Here is a 16,227-nt window from a genome sequence, read left to right as displayed (position 1 = left end):
GCATAACCGCATTGTTTATAGAAACAATTTAGGCACACTGAGCCACCCACTCCTATATCATTTGGGAATGGTGGGAACACTCTGGATATCCAAATTCCAGATGGGAACCAGGGGTCAGGCTTGTCAGCAGGACTTTCAAAGGACACCCTCAGGCTTGCTTTCTGTTGTTTTTTTTTTTTCCTCCAAGTTTTTATTTAAATTCCAGTCAACATACCGTGTAATATTCGCGTCAGGTGTATGATATAGTGATTCATCACTTACATACAACACCCAGTGCTCATCACAACAAGGATGGGCCCTCCTTAATGCCCATCACCTATTTCACCCATTCCTCTGACCCACCTCCCCTCTGGTAACCATCAGTTCGTTCTCTATAGTTAAGAGTCTGTTTCTTGTTTGCCTCTTTTTTCCCCCCATGCGCATTTGTTTTGTGTGTCTTAAATTCCACATATGAGTGAAATCATGTATTTGTCTTTCTCTGACTTAGTTCACTTAGCATTATATGCTCTAGTCTGTCTACGTCATTGCAAATGGCAAGATGGCATTCTTTTTTATGGCTGACTAATATTCCATTATATACATGTATATATATACATGTATATACATAGGTATTTGTATATATATGTATATACCTATACACATATACATATACATATATATAGATCATACTTCTTTGTCCATTCATCCGTTGTTGGACAATTTCGCTCTTTCCATAATTTGGCTACTGTTGATAATATTGCTGTAAACATGGGGGTGCATGTATCTCTTCAAATTAGTGTTTTTGTATCCTTTGGGTAAATACCTAGTAGCGTAATTGCTGGATCGTACTGTTTTCCAGAGTAAACCTGCTATCATGATACTTTTCTGCACATACTGTGTCTCGACAAATGCCCCAACCTTATCCCTGGGAGGAAAGAGACAACATTTATGTCCACACTATGACGTGGTTTATATTTATCTGATACTGACTATAAACAATACATTCGCCTTTTATTTGTGCCGTGGGTTCTGTATCTTAAACAGTTTATTTATTTATTTTTGTATCGAGTACCTTGTTCAATATAAACCATCACCAAAGAGCTACGATTTGTCCAAATGATTGTCGATTTGCCTGCTTTTTTTTTTAAGTTTATTTATCTATTTTTGAGAGAGAGACAGCACGAGTGGGGGAAGGGCAGCTAGAGAAGGAGAGAGAGAATTCCAAGCAGGCTCCGTGCTGCCAGCAATGAGCCCGACGTGGGGCTTGAACCCACGAAGCTGTGAGATCATGACCTGAGCTGAAACCAAGAGTCGGGCGCTTAACCGACTGAGCCACCCAGGCGCCCCTGCCTGCTTTTTTAATGCTTCCAAACTTTTCTACCACTCCTTCCCGTTGAGAACTACTACATTATTATTTTACCATGGACAGCGCTGCATGTTCCTTCTTTATCAGTCCATTCAGCTCCTCGCTGATACCCTGCAGCTTCTGCGAAGGCACACAGGCCAGGTCTAGGCGTGAGAGAAAACCGACTCCCTGCCCAGAGACTCCAAGTCCAGATGATGGAGCACAGGTTTCTTTCCTTGTCTCAGGATTCCTGTCTTTACTTGGGTTCTCCCTCCTCTCCTCACCTTTCTTCTCCTTCTCCAGTACCTTCGTTTATTTCAGTCTCGTCTGTTTCTTGGCTCTCCCCTTGAACATCTCAGCTCCAGCCTGACAGGGATCTGAATGTTCTCGTGTCATGTTGGTTTTGGTGCTGGATCCATGAAGAAAGGGTCATCATCCGATCTTAGCAGGTCTTTTACTGTCCTCAGTGTTGCAGTTCTAAAATAACAACAAGCCTTTCTCCCGCTAACAGGGCTTGCTTCTTAGAGCATAACTCCAGTGCCTAATTTGCCAACAAAGTCTATATTCTGTATTATAGGGTCTCTTGTCACTAGAGAAGGAGAAGAAAAAGGTGAGTGGGGTGGAAAATTCCTTCCTGCCAGCTGCCTGTCTTCTCGTTTCTAGTCCACCCACCAGGTATACTCTGCCCTTTGCTCTCTGGGTATAACCCCTACCGACTTTATGAAGTAGATTCTCTCCGCAACGTTAGGGAGACCAGCGTGACTCCAGCAAACTGAAAGCGAGGTTCCGGCCTTGATTGTCACTGATTTTATCTTGACATTTCGCTCTGGTCCTCACTTGAGCAACTCTGAAGGGGAGGTTCGTTTGAAACAATCCTGATTAAGTCTGAATTGTAGAGAGGCCTTCTTGAAAGCTCGGGAATTATTTTAATGAGAAACTCTCATGTAACCTTTTTTGGTACATCCTTGAGAAAAATGAGATCTCTAACAGTGTTTCTTTCACTCACTCGGAAGCTGAATGTCATGGTGTCTGGAAAAATTAGCTGGCTACACTTGAGTAATCATTTTTAAAGTTATCTTGCAAATTCTTTTTTACAGCTGTAAAGAAGAGTGTTTCACTTTTCCCCCAAATTACGCCTAATCATATACTCTATGATGAATAGTGCTTATCTCAGGGAAGGGACTGGAAGGAAGGAGGGCTTAAGGAAGATGGTCACCTGTGATTCCAGATATTTCTATATTGTTCGGCTATTTCACAATGAGCATATACACATATTGTGTATTGCTTACATATTAACATGAAGTATCTTAAAATCATTCTGGATAAGGTGCTCAGTTGGTTAGGCGTCCGACTTCGGCTCGGTCATGATCTTGCAGTCTGTGAGTTCAAGTCCCATGTCGGACTCTGTGCTCACAGCTCGGAGCCTGGAGCCTGCTTTGGATTCTGTGCCTCCCTCTCTCTCTTCCCCTCCCCTACTCATGCTCCATCTCTCTCTCAAAAATAAATAATCATTAAAAAAAATCATTTCAGATAAGGTTAGAAGTCAAGACATATATATGCTAATTTTTCCTGCAAATTCTCATCATAGTATCACCACTTGCACAAACACCCTCACTACTTAAAACTCATATTAGAAACTGTGCACTTGTGTGCCATGCTTGATTGTATCCAGTTTTATGCCTATTATGGACGCTCTCACTGATCTAACTTTTACTGAGCATGAAACACTAAGTTAGGCGCCTTGTTAAGCATTTTATGCCCGTGATTGCAACGGACTCTCGGCAGCTCATGAGATAGACGTTACCACGTTCCACTTTCTGCAGGTGAATTCACTAAGCTTCAGCTAGTCTACCTGACTCACCTTTGGCTACGTAGCACCTGAGAGCCACAGCCCCGTCAGGCCACCCCATCAGTCTGGACCAGACCCCGGGGAAGGGAGGCGGTGCGGCATTGTGGGACGCACGTGGCATGGGATCCCAATTCGGCCTCTACCACGCGGAAGCTGTGTGAAGGAGCTACGTTATGTCTCAGTGTCTCTGCCTTCTCATCAGGGCAATGCAGGCCTTATCTGTTAAAACGCGACTAATAACAGAGGTGCCTCCTGAGGTCAGTTATGAAGATTCAACGAGATTATCTTGTAAGGTAGCTAGTAAAATTTCCAGAGTGCTAGCTAGCTACTATTATGTCTCATAGACAATGTACAAAGACCTTTGTTTTCTGGATCTATCCATTTACGTATTTATTCATGCACAAATTAGTTATAGAATTTTACTTCGACTTCACAGAAATATGGAGAAGAGGTAATATTATCTTTATTCTTACAGACAAGTGAAGCTCAGGGAGTTTATATAACTTGCCCAGATCATAAAGATGGAAAGTTATGACTCAGAGATTCAAATTCAGATTCTTCGGACGAGATGCTCAAGCCTTGCCCCTGCACACCCCCCCCCCCACCGGAAACAGAAACCTAAGTGGGCGGGAACGTGTACTTGCCAGCTCCCTGACCTCAGGTGAGTCTGGACCTTGGCCCTGCAGCCCGTTTGACAGTCCTCAGTGACCCTGGCATTGCCGTGGCATGACATCACCCCCTGGCATCACAGACTGCGCTTACTCAGATTTCCGTCCCCTCACACCCATGACTGTTGGGGTCTTACTTGCTCAAGTCCTGGGTTGGATGCTCTAGAATGCTCGATGCTCTGTCCTGCCAATGTTTTTAGTAAATTCTCTTGTTCCATATCCTAGTTCCTTCGATAGGACAATGACACATTTTTAAATTTTGTCACTTCGTTTGGAAATTAAGGCAAATGTGACGCCAAACACATTTTTCACAGTATCTTTTTTTGAAAAGAGCAAGCTGCCTAATTGAAAGAACACTGAAGACAAACCAGAGTCACTAGGGCTTAGGTGAGTTTCCCTATTCTATGCAGTTTGGAAAGATGGGCAAGAAACCATTTACGGGTGGAAAATAGGTTCATTTTGCTAGGAAACCGGGTGGGAAAAGAAGATACTCATTATCTCCACAGCCACGAAATGTGTCTGGGAGGGGACTCAGAGGAAGGCTGAAATGGCAAAGAGCAGGACACAGTGACAATTTTAGAAAGTCACAAGTAATATGTAAGCAAATAAACAATAAGTAATTACCATAATCTAATTTTTCCCAGTTCTCTCTCTGTCTTTAAATGGGCACGTCTACTGCTGACAGAATACATTTTTAAGTTTATTTAAAGAAAGAAAGAAAGAAAGAAAGAAAGAAAGAAAGAAAGAAAGAAAGACTTCTACTCTAATGTATCTTTGGGCTTTGTGCAAGAGACCAGAGCATCCAAGAAATGAGAATATAAAGTTGCTTACCCTTTTTTCCTAAATAACTTTTCACTTCAATTATAAAGAACATAATTTGGTCACGCCAATGATGTCCTCTTCCTGGAAGTTTCTCTCAGTTACACATAAAATATCTTTTAAACTTCATAGTTTCCCCTCCTACGGGTAAAGCTGTTTAATTTTGCAGTTTCTATTGTATGTTGGGTAATTATCAGAAAAATTCATGGCAGTTCAACTCCTGCTTTCTAACCTTTGTATCATTACCTGAACCCCTACCCTTCTCCATCCTTTGTTTTTTTTTTTTTAGGAAAACACCAAAAACAAATAACAAGTCTGACTCAGATTATGATCTTATTTGCAAGACACAGCAGGAAAATTATTGAAAAGAGGAACACATACACTAATTAAATGATGTCCTCTTTATCTTGGACAATGGCAGGGAATTTTTGTCACTTAAGTGAGAAATTGAACAACTGTACCTCCGAAAAATATCATGCAAGATATTAGTGTAATGTGTCTTTCTCTTTGTTTTTTTTTTTATTTTGGAGGGGGTGTATGTTTTATTAATAATTAATTTCCATAATGGAAATATGTCTAGGGCCCTGGGTTCATGGTTTGAGCTTTGATGGACCTTCTTGGTATCTTTCCTTGTTTCTTAACCACCAATATGATCAAGCTCAAGAGGTTTAGTAAATTCTGAAGAATTTCGTGGGAAGTAAACTAGAGTTTTAATATGTAATAGAAGATTCTGGATGAAAATCAACTTGATTTTATAAAGACATAACGCTGTCAGGATAATATAATATACCTGAATGATGTATAGTGAAGATTTATAAAGTGAAGAGCTAAGAAACACAAGTTACTTTTATTTTCCTCAGCATTTGAAGTTTTGCCAAAATAGCACATGAAACTCATTTTCTGCGATGTAAAGAGGAAATTGAAAGCTTAAAGGGCATTCATTGTCAAAAATAAAATAAAGAAAATATGGGCCAAATAAACTACAAAAATGTGCTAAACAAATTAGAATCTCTACCACCTTGAAGAAGCGACAATGTGTATTAATCTGGCACCAGTTCAAATATTTGGGGTAGGGGTTCTCTTCTACCTATTGGCTCAGTTCTGACATTGGCATTGAGGCCAGTCCTGTTTTGTGTTAGGGAAAGTTTTTGAGAAGCTTTGAACTCACTGACTTCTAATTCTAATAACTATTCTTATTTTTCTCTCATGTTTTTGTATATACACTCCAATGGCATGTTTTATGCCTATAGCCGGGAGTGATGTGATATGTGCAGTATATATCAACTGATATGGTACTATGAATTAATATATTAAGTGATATGCATGGCAACACTACACACACAGACTTCTTGCTCTGATCATGATGAAGTAGCTTGTACTAGGTAGCTTTCCTACCGAAAACAATTGTAAAAACTATGCGGAATATGTAAAATTATGATTGCTACTGAAAAACATTGAGAGCAACCAAGGCAACAGGACTCAAAACCCAATGGTCCCTGAGACAAGGTAAACATGATGAAGTGAGTTCTATTCATCCTTGAAGGTACTTGTTCATTCACAGTGTAGGGGAAGAATGCAGGAATTTGCAGTCCTACTAGACTCAGGAGAGAGAGGCTGGATCCAGGGCTGTCAAAGGAGCTGAATCTCGATGGGCTAAATCAAGGAAAGGAGGGATCCCCAGGAAAGTGAGCCCGCATATCTTTGTGCAATCCTCTATAAAGGTTTTAGCCAACTCCTAAACTGTTCAGTTTAAATTTTCAGGAAACCCTACAGAAGATAAAAATTGAGACAATAAAGTATTCAGCAGATATTTTACCAGCTGCAAGGTGCTGGGAAGACAGAGGTACAGTTTAAAGTCTGTTAAGATAGAGCACGTCAAGGCTCTCAGTTGAAATCACAGAAAGCAGAAACAGACCAGCCCTAACAAATCTAAAACTGAGTAATGTGCTCTTTTTCTATCTATATTCTAAAACCAAACATACCCATTATAGAAGGAATAAAATACATTTTAGAACATGTAAAAATTTTGATACATAATGTCCAGCATCTAATCAAAAATTACAAAACTTGCTGCCAGGCAGAACCGAAGAATCAAACACCAATATATTTACACAGCCTAAGACTATTGGTAAGCCTCCCTGGAAGGGATGCCCTTGAGCTGACAATTCCATAAAGATTGAGAAGTGGAGGGAAGAGCAGAGAGCTAGGGAACAGCATGAACAAAGAGGCACCAAACAACACAGAATACATAGGGAATCATTACCTATTCCATGAGTGTTACCAGTGGACAGTGGGTGAACAAGTCAGAGAGTGGCCAGGATGCAGGGAGGATCTGGGCCACTGAGGGTACGTACTTTAGCCTGTAAGTCGGGTTTTCAAACTCTTCTAACCCTTGTAACTATTTCTATTAGTGAAATCTTAGAATGAAGTCACAAAACAAACAAACAAACAAACAAACAAACAAACAAAAAGAGGGTTTTTGAACTTACAAAGGGAAAAGGGCCCAATATCATGGAGACATGGAGAATCAGCGGCCCCTACTTGCCACCCTCAAACCCTGATTTTTCCCTATCCCCAGAGGGACTCCTTCACAGAATCCATTAAGTTTCCAAACTTAAAGTTTTTAAAAAATTACTCTATGAGTGACCGCTTGAGCAACAGCTGAATGATGTTAGCCAGATTTCTGTGTTAGACAATAAGTTGGGGAACTGTGTGGGGATAAATTGGGGAAGATCATAACGGGAAAAAGGAAGATGGATGAGAAGGCCATTGCAACTGTTTGAAGGAGAACTTATGGTAGTGGCGGGAAGGAGGAAGTAGGTGTGGGTTAAAGAAATATTTAGATGGAAAATTGGGGTAACTTGGTGATGGATTGTAGGTAGATAGCAACCCATAACACTATCTTGTTTAAAAAGAGGCTCCACAAAATGAGTGACCTAGAGGGAGCACTCTTTTTTTTATTTTTATTTTTTAATGTTTATTTTTGAGACAGAGAGAGACAGAGCATGAACAGGGGAGGGTCAGAGAGAGAGGGAGACACAGAATCCGAAGCAGGCTCCAGGCCGCAAGCTGTCAGCACAGAGCCCGATGCGGGGCTCAAACTCACAGACCGGGAGATCGTGACCTAAGCCGGAGTTGAAGCTCAACCGACTGAGCCACCCAGGCGCCCTGAGGGAGCACTCTTAAGAGAGAGATGGAGTATCCTGAAGTGATTTCAGAGGGGCATGTGGCAGGGATATGTGTGAAAGCGAGTGGAAGGAGGTGAGTAATGAAATGAAGAGAAGAAGGAGAGCTTATTTGGGCTGCTTTTCAGAACACAAACAATGCAACCAGAGGAGTTAAGAAGAAATTGTTTACTGGAGACATCTAAGCATATTGAGAGACCAGAATAATTCATGAAAAAAAAAAAAGAATTGAGACTATCTGTGTCTCAGCTAAAATGCATAAGCCCTTGTAAATGTTATTAAATGGTTTGGGTTGCAAAGCTATGAAGACCATGGTTGATCAACTGCAGAAACAAATTGCTTCATAAGCAAATAATCACCTTAATTTTAGAGAAAGAAAAGATACAACAATATCACCAAGAAGATGTATTGCTTGCACTTACATTTAATACTTTGTTTTGCAACAGAGAAAATGGAACTGCCCCAACAGAATTTTAATGAGGTACATTTCCACCGCCTTATACAGGTCTTGCCCAAGCTTAGAAACTTCCTTTTAATTATTAAAGAAATAGGGAAAAATATGCATTCATCAGAAGAATATCTACATTGTCCTTGAAAGTTGTTTTGGTTTGAGCAAATGTTTCAGACGGTGTTCTTTTTGTTGTGGTGGGAAGATGTGTTATCTGAAAAGATCGGGGCCTCTAATCCTGTAGGAACACTGTGGAAATGTTGAATATGGGAATTTGTCACTTATATGGCATTATACTCTATCTTCAAAGTACTCATGATCCAATAATGAGCATTGCAACAAGCACCTTCCTGGTTCCCTAGGTAAAGAGCTCACAGTCCGTTTTTATCAGACAAGGTAGTTCTTTGGGTCTTTCTCTTCTAGCTTTGCTCTTGACCCTGAGATGAGGAAATTATCCTAGGTGCCCACGTAGTGAAGTGCAAAGGGTTTGGGAATCAGACAGCCTGGATAGGAACCCAGGGCCGCATGCTCTAGGTCTTGGCTTCCTTCCTTCCTCAATGGTTGGCTGGTATGAAAAGTAGATGTGAAAGTATGGACAAGGTGTTCCTATAGGGTCTGGCCCATGGTGGGTGTCAGTGGGTTTTAATACCCTTTCTCTTCTCCCTTTTTTTCCTAGAATCGGTATTCATCCTATAACTAGGAAGCTTGTGAAAGGAGGAGCTTGTACATTTCTAAGCAAGCTTGTGAAAGGAGGAGTTTGTACATTTCTGAGTGTCTCTCTTCTCCTTTCATGCCCCCGTGGGGATCAGGACGTAATAATGTTATCGTTGGTAGAGAGCTTTATAGTTTATTGAGCATGACACGTATAATGCCTTCCACCTAAGACATACCTCACAAATGTCCATCTCTTAGGATCCCATTTGCTCCACAATTATAGCCCTGCAAAGTAGATGACCCCTGATTATGAACAAAAAAACCCTGCAGTGCAGAGAGGATGTGATAGCCTCAGAGACGCATAATTACACCTGGCAGAGGAGGACTGAGCCAGGGCTCTCACTCTGAAGTTATATTGTGGCCGTTCACTACACCTGGGTATTTGTTCGTGCCATCACGGCTTCTGCCCAGGTCTACCATTCCCCTGCCCTTCCTCGCACCCCCTCTGTTAATCAACATCCCACCCACCCATTCCCCAATGCCCGACTTCTACTTCCCACAAACTCCTACGGAGAAAAATATGTTTTAATCTATTTTACTATACCCCTTTAGAAACCAATATTCTTCGTGGTAGGCAGAATAATGCCCCACCTCCACCCACAGAGGCCAGTGCCCTAATTCCCCGGACCTCTGACTATGCTACCTTAAATGACTAAAGAGACTTGCAGACGGGATTAATTTAAGAGTCCCAAGAAGAGGTTATCTTGGATTATCCACATGGGCCCAACATAATGGCATGAGTTTTTTAAGGGTCTTAGAAACCCTTTCCCGGCTGTGGACAGAGGGAGATATGACTATGGAAGAAGGGTCAGAGAGATACAGCATGCCTGGCTTTGAACATGGAGGAAGGAGCACCAGCCAAAGAATGCAGACAGCCTCTAGAGCCAGGAAAGATCTGAAGGATCTGTTCCAGCTCTGCCTCCCAGCCTTTGAGAGTTGCCTGGCTTGTGGCTGCATACCTCCAGTCCTGTTTTCCCTGTGTGTCTGTGCCCACAGTTCTCCCTTTTATAAGGACACAGGCATATTGGATTAGGGCCCATCCAATCCCTTCATCTTAACTCGATCATCTGCTAAGATTCTGTTCCCAAATAAGGTCACATTCTGAGGTATGGGTACTGAAGACTTCAATATACCAATTTTTGTTTTTTGTCTTTTGTTTCGGTTTTGGGTTCTGGTCTTTTTTGGTCATGGAGGCAGACACAATTCAACCCATAAAAACAGGAAAACGGAGTCTCCCCTAGAGGCTCTTCAAAGAAACACAGCCCTGCTGAAGGCTTGATTTTAGCCCATGGTGACACAATTCGGACCTCCGGACTGCAGAACTATGTGATAATAAATGTGTATTGTTTAAAGCCCCTTTGTTTGTGCTAATTTGTTATGGCAGTAATAGAAAACGAATCCATCTTTTAAAAGCAACTGCTAATTAAAAGAAGGAAGAAAAACACCCCAGAATACTACATTAAGGGATGATGATGACAGGCACCACAAAAATCTTGAAAACATCTTTTTTTTTTTAAATTTTTTTTAACGTTTTATTTATTTTTGAGACAGAGAGAGACAGAGCATGAACGGGGGAGGGGTAGAGAGAGAGGGAGACACAGAATCAGAAGCAGGCTCCAGGCTCTGAGCCATCAGCCCAGAGCCCGACGCGGGGCTCGAACTCACAGACCGCGAGATCGTGACCTGAGCTGAAGTCGGCCGCTTAACCGACTGAGCCACCCAGGCGCCCCGAAAACATCTTTTAATATCATTAATCAGCTACCACATTGGCAAACTCACGATGTTTCCAAAGGTCACTGGGGGCAGACATGGGGTGTCTTCAAGAAAAAGAACAAAAATGACAAAAATTTAAGAAGTGAAGTGAACATTTATTTGAAATGAGAAAGTAGGGGTGCCTGGGTGGCTCAGTCGGTTGAGCGTCCGACTTGGGCTCAGGTCATGCTCTCACAGTTGGTGGGTTCGAGCCCCGCATCGGGGTCTGTGCTAACAGCTCAGACCCTGGAGCCTGTTTTGGATTCTGTGTCTCCTCTCTCTGCCCCTCCCCCTGCTCACGCTTTGTCTCAATCTGTGTCTCAAAAATAAATAAATGTTAAAAAAAATTTTTTTTAAATGAGAAAGTAGACAAGAACTTAAGAAGGGAAACTCCTCACCAAACAGAGAAGTCAGTACTTTCTTCTTTTCTTGAAATGGTCATATATCAAGGGCGGGGACTATTGGCTCAGTGATGACGGCTGCTTGACTACACGGGCTTCCGGGTAGCATCCCATTAACTTCCTCTGCTCTACCAGAGCCAGCTACCCTGTGTCAAGCTAATGGGAAATGTGATGTGTATGTTCATAACCTGTCAAGGAAATTAGGGACTGACTTGATCCACGTCGTCTTGAAACATAAGTGTAATTTTCAAAGCAGGAAGCGAAACAACAACAAAACAGGGCTAAACAATCGACTCTACATCTCACAGCTTGTGAGCACTACAGCTCAGAACACAGCAAACTGACCGACAGATCATGCCTGGTGTTTCTGCAGGACTCTGCCCCTCTCAGTTTCCTGAGATTGAGTACTTCTCCCCCTCTGACCCGCATCAGGTGTCAACCCCCCTCCCCCACCCCCGCCATGATGTTGCGTGTGCCCATCGGTTCACATTCAAGCTGTTTTCGCTCTTTCTCTGTAGTAGCCAAGTGCTGCTTTTATAGGTATTTTAACCTTAGCAGAGTGTGGTTTTGTCCTCTAAAGGCTAAGGATTTGGAGCTGGATTGCATATCACTACTGGAAGTCAAAAGTCATCATGAAAATATCAGCCTGCCTCCTGCCCCCCCTGCTAAGACTCACCCATCTCAAGGGCATTGGCCCAACCAAGCCAGCTGTTTGAGGGAGGGGTGTTTTGGTGGCGAGACGGGGGAAGACTCTGTGTTCCAGACTTGTCTACTCACTTGCTTACCTGATTGTCTAGTACACTTCTCAGATTTGTGTCCACATCCTACTTCCCGATTTCCGTCCTCTGCCCTGTCACTTCCCTCCACCACCTGCCACTCCAGTAACATTTTGCATCTCAGTTAATAGCGACTCACCTTGCTCAGGACCCAAAGTTTAGAACAACCTTTGACTCCTTACTTCCTTTGCATCCTATATCCGATTGATCGACGAATTCTGTCCCGTCTGATGCGGGAAACAAAGGCAAATAAAAAATGAAATTTCCTTCCTGCCTACAGCTCATTAACAAGTCCTTGCAACAGGTAGAGTGACATTCCTGTAGGAACTTCGCTGTCTCCATGAGGACCCTTTGCTAGGGGCAAAAGGGAATCTTAGCTTAACATTATCCCAACCACCCAGGATCCTGTAAGCCCACTTTAACATCTAAAAATTCCTTTGGAAACTTCCTTTATCTCTACATCCTCAACACATATGTTGGCAATCATATTCTAAGCATATGGCCCACTGATCTATATCTGAAGGTTGTCATGACTGAGGTTTTACTAGACAGTAATAAGGCTTTTTCCTAATAATAGCTAGCCCCCTCAAGGTCCTGGAAACTTTGCTTCCAAAATTCCTCAGAGACTTACGCTGTCTCTAACTCCCTCCCAACCTGAAGGTATGTAATCAGTCACCTGTCACAACCCCTGTGCGGCTCTTTCTGCCCATAGTTTGTGTCCCTGTGCCTTGATAAAACTACCTTTTTGCATTGAGGATGTCTCAAGAATTCTTTCTTGGCCGTCAGCTCCGAACCCCAACTCTTCAAACCACATCACCTTCTACCTTCAAACCATATCCAGAATCTAACCACATCCCAACACCTCACTGCTAGCACCTTGCTCCAACCACTTCCTCTCTTTAGAGTATTTCCAGAACCTCCCAGAATCTCTTTCAGTCTATAGGTCTAATCTTCAGTCTATAGTTAATTCCGAAGTTTGAGTAAACCTATTAAAATGCAAATCGACTCTTGATTTCTCAAAACTTTCCAGTAGCTCTCCATTTCACTTAACAGAATAGCCAAATCCCTGCCTTGGTCTAAAGCTTGCACAATCTGGCCTCCCGCTAGCAATCTCCTGCCTTTCCTCCCATTCATCTCCCCATCCGCATTCCTATCCAGCCGCTCTGGGCTCTCCTCCTGTCATACCAGGAATGTTCTAGGCATGCTGTGTCTCAGGGCCTCTGTCCTGCTTCTCCCTTTGCTGGACAGCTCTTCCCAGACTGCTGCAGACTCCAGGTCTGGAGTTCTTTCTTGGCCAGCAAGAGACTGGGATGCAGGATTAAAATGCGAGAGAGGCTAATGTCCGGGAGAAGACAAGAGCCTCGATTAAGGGTCTTTGCCCCATTTTTATTAGGATCAGAATGCTTACAAACGTGGTGATGGATGTGCACAAAGAGACGATGAAACTGTGAACACGAACTCCCTGGTGTGAGGGAAAGGGGGTTTTGAAGATATGCAGTGTTAGGAGTTTGGGTTAACACAAAACAAAATCCTGGCACCTGGCAGAATGTTGTTTACAGCAGATGTGAGGCACCACCTCTGTTTACCTAAACCAGCCTATGGGACAAGAAAGACAGAGATTGCTACCTCAGGGTCAAGGAGGCACCTTTCTTTTGCTAATTAGCTCCCCTTGGGGCAATGTCACCCTACTTCAGTCTACAGCCCTGTTTACCCGTTTACTTAATTTTGTCCTTCCTTCCTGTGAAAGCAGCTTTCTGCTATTGTACTAAGTTGGGGGGGGGGGCATTTCCACCCTGAATACCTAATCTTATTTATTTCATTTACCTTGGTTGTCTATTGGGGACTTTGCCCCGCCCTGTCTATGCCTATTTACCTAATCTTGTTTACCCAAACTTGGATGTCAGCATCCTATGGCTTTCTAATATTTTATGCCTTGTTGACCCATCGGTGCAAACCCAGGGAACTCCTAAGCTCATTTCCCACACCAGACAACCTCATGGCTCCCTCTCTCAGCAAGTTCCGGCTCCCCGCAGTGTTACTTCCCCCCTGATGCCTCTCCTGAATGTGAACCCATTTCATTTCCTCCCATCGGCTGTCCTTTCCTCACTAGCATGGAAACGCCATGAGGACAGAAGTTTCTTCCGATTTGCTTCCTGTCGTATCTGACTTCCCAGGATAATGCCCACTCATGGTCACCTATGTGACACCAGGAGACAGTGAAGTGGATGAATAAATGGATTTCAGAGGACGGTAAAGCGGTGGCTGCTGAATTTTGGGGGTGATGGCCGGTTCCTGGGTGCCAGAGCCGATGACCAAGAGAGAATTCTTGAAGACATCTTTGGTGCAAAAAGGTGATTTTATTAAAGCCCGGGGACAGGACCCATGGGTAGGAAGAGCTGCACTATAAGTGTAGGGGTTGACCATTTTACAGAGTCGGGGAAATTAAAGTCAAGAAGGTGTTTCCAAAGAGACTTTCACATGCTAAAGACTTACTGGAGGCCTAGCTCTTGTCAAGCTAAGGTTGTTTTTCCCTCTAGCAAAGTCAGGAGGGAGTTCCTGGACTTCAGGCTGTTGATGGGATTGCCTTTTTCTGGTAAACTGATGGAAACTCTTACTAGTTTAACCATTTGATTTTTTTGGTGTTTTGTTTTTTTGTCCCTTCTTGTTTCTGGGTAGCGGGAGTATCCAAGGAATATCATACTTGTCCCACCTGGGGGGGGGGGTGCTAGCTTGTGCTTTGCCCTTCAGCCTGCCTCACGCTCCCTCATCAGGGGCCAAACCAGGAGTCATCTCGCTGTGTAACTAGAATGTTTCCTTTGCCACCCATGCAGGCTGCCCACTACAGGAGTTAGTAACGCTTGCAAAAGCCAGCATGCCAGTGATTTAATAGATCATTTTTTTCTGCGTTGGCACATTTCCACTCCTGAAATTAGGCATGCTTTCAGAGGCTCAAGTGTTGGAGAAGTGAACAAACCACGCCAAAGATGGCCGATGGGGCTAAAACAAACTCTGGCCTCTAGCTTAGAGACCCCTCCTCCGGGTTCTTCTTCCTTTGTTGGCTGCACACTTGAAACCCTCCCCCCCACAAATATGGAGGCTTACAACTATAAATTAGCCTTCCGTTCGCATTCGGGACTCAGATCTTTGGAGAAACAGTCTCCTCTGAGCCCACCGGTGTTAAATAAATCTCCGATCCACCAAGATCTCAGAGGGCCACTCGGTTTTTCCGCCAGCGTTCCAGCCTGGTTCTGTAACACAAGCCATAGAGCTCTAGACACGAGAAAATTCCTTACCCCTCCTGGCTTGAGACATACTGTCTCAGATAACACAAAAAGGCAGGAGTGAGAATTAAATAAGGGAAACTAAGCCTTGTGCTATTAAGGGCAGCCTTTGGACAAAGAGTTGTTGTGGCTGTTGTTTGAGGACATGTCTTCTGGAAGTTTTTCCAGTGACTAATGGTGAGGGGGTTTGTTCAAGACGGATAGCATAGGGGCGCCTGGGTGGCTCAGTGGGTGAAGGGTCCAACTTCGGCTCAGGTCATGATCTCACAGTTTGTGAGTTCGAGCCCTGCGTTGGGCTCTGTGCTCACAGCTCAGAGCCTGCAGCCTGCTTTGGATTCTGTGTCTCCCTCTCTCTCTGCCCCTCCCCTACTCACTCTCCGTCTCTCTTTCAAAAAATAAATAAACATTGAAAAAAAGCAAAAAACATAGCGCCTGGCCACAGCAGTTGCCATAGGTAGCATGCTAGTGTTTCAGTCACTCATTTTTTCCACACATTTGTTGCATGGTGATGATAAGCCAGGTAGTGTCCTGGGCGTTGCAGTTACCGTGAGGGAAGAATGAGATCCGGTCCCTATCGTCAAGAACTTCTAGACTAATGAAGGACTCGATTATAACTCGTTGGAGATGGCACAGGAGGGATCCATAATGGGGTCGCCTGCTCTGGGTTGGGGTGAGGGGAAGACAGAGGAAGGATGGCCGAGCTGATCCTGAAGCAGCAGTAAGGGACTGGCCAAGTGCAGAGGAAAGGGAGCTGGGGGAGGCTGCCAGGCCAAGAGCAATGCTGGACAAGGCCCAGAGGGAAGGAGAGCAGGCATGCTGGGAGCAGGCATGCTGGGAGCAGGCAGGCTGGGAGCCTCTTCCTGTGTGGCCGAAGGCTGGAGGCAAAAGGGGCTGGACAGGGGCAGGGTCCAGCTCACCTACAGCCTTGCCTGCTGATCTTTCCCTGCCGTCCACAGAGGGGACGTTGCTATGGTCTGTGATACCTGATAACGAAGGTAACCAGCTTAAAA

The sequence above is a fragment of the Panthera tigris genome, chromosome F2 (genome assembly GCF_018350195.1).
Source record: "Panthera tigris isolate Pti1 chromosome F2, P.tigris_Pti1_mat1.1, whole genome shotgun sequence".
NCBI lineage: Eukaryota > Metazoa > Chordata > Mammalia > Carnivora > Felidae > Panthera > Panthera tigris.
This window is presented reverse-complemented; position numbering follows the sequence as displayed.